The sequence below is a fragment of the Cynara cardunculus genome (genome assembly GCF_001531365.2).
Source record: "Cynara cardunculus var. scolymus isolate 2C chromosome LG 5, CcrdV1, whole genome shotgun sequence".
In the NCBI taxonomy this organism is placed as follows: Eukaryota; Viridiplantae; Streptophyta; class Magnoliopsida; order Asterales; family Asteraceae; genus Cynara; species Cynara cardunculus.
In genome coordinates, this window is record NC_037532.1 from 25,484,686 (window position 1) to 25,486,411 (window position 1,726).

Genomic DNA, 1,726 nt, shown 5'->3' on the forward strand with positions numbered 1-1,726 from the left:
AAGAAGAAGAATATGATTATAGTTTAATTGACTATTTAGAAGAAAATATAACTAATAATGAAACAAATACAACTTTTAAAACAGAAGAAACTAATAAAACATTAGATCAAATAATGAACARAAAATTTACAGAATTAAATATACAAGAAGAAGTTGATGATATGATAATAGAATGTATGACAAATTTAGGTATGACATATGAAGAAAGCTATAATAAACTACAAAACTATTATAATTTACTTTTAGTAGAAAATATAGTACAGGGAAAAGTTATGTTATCAGATTTTTATAAACAAGAACAAGAACAAGTATTTATGGATACATACATGGCAAATCCAAAGAAAAGAATAAAATGGCAAGAACCAAGTACATATACACAAGAAGAATTTAGAAGAGAATTATGGACTAAACCTTCTGTAGAATATCAACAAGAATCAAACATAATAGGAAAAGGTAAAAGATTACCTACAAGAAATATATATAGTGGTAGTATGTTATTATTGGAACAACAAAAACCACAATTATGGATAGATGAAATATTAGCATGGGAACAAACAGTAGTAAGAATGTGGGAAACCAATAAAAAAGATAGTATGGACATATTTTCCTATTTAGAAACAACACTAGGACCAATAGCACTAGGTATTTGGCAAAGTAAAAAAGCACAAGACCCAAATGAAGTTAATAGTCTAAAAGCTTTAGGAGACAATCCATATAATTTTACATCACAAATTAGAACTCTTATATTAGGGGTCGATCCAGCAAAAAATAATACTTTAATACAAGACACAGCAATTAGAAATTTAGAACAATTAAGTATAGCTGACATGAAATATATAAATGAATTTACATTAGATTTTACAAGATTATTATCACAAACAGGACAAGCTATGGATGATAATTTATGTGATAAATACTTTGTAAAATTACCAGGAGATTTAGGAAGATATATACATGAAGCATGGAAACAACAATATGCTAATAATAAAACATTAGGTATAGGTCCAAGAATAACTTACACATTTAGTATATTAGAAGACAAATGCAAAGAAGTAGCCTTACAAGAACAACTAAAAAAGAATGCTTATGCATTTTGTAAAACAGCCATATATACACCACAAGCATATGGTCATAATAATAATAAAAATAAAAAGCTTAGAAAAAGTACTACTGTAAGACCCGAGTTTTTAAAAATGCATTCTCGTTAGCTTACTCGAATTGTACCGTACTTAAATAACGGTCGATAATTATTAAGGGGTTAAAACCTCTAAACTTCTAAACTTTTAATAATTATATATATATATATATATATATATATATATATATATATATATGAAGGAAAAAAAAAAGCAATCCAACGGCATCATCTTCTTCTTTTCACCGCCTCATTTCCCCTCTCTCTCTAATTTTCTTCTCTCTCAAATATTTCTCAAATCGTTGAAGCAATCGAAGTAGCAATTATATAATCGGAATCCACTCTTCGAACCCTTCATAAAGGTATAAGTTTCATTCACTTTTATTAGGGTGTTTAGCATTTTTTAAACCGGTTTATAAATGATGTTATGTCTAAGTTTACGGATTGATATTGTTATAAGTATGATATATTTCATGTTTAGAATGCTAGGATTGATAAAATTGATTTAGAAGTTAAAAGGGTAGATTATGGTTTCATTATGGTTAGATTTGGTGTATATGTTTAACGGTACGCCAATTGTTCGATATAATG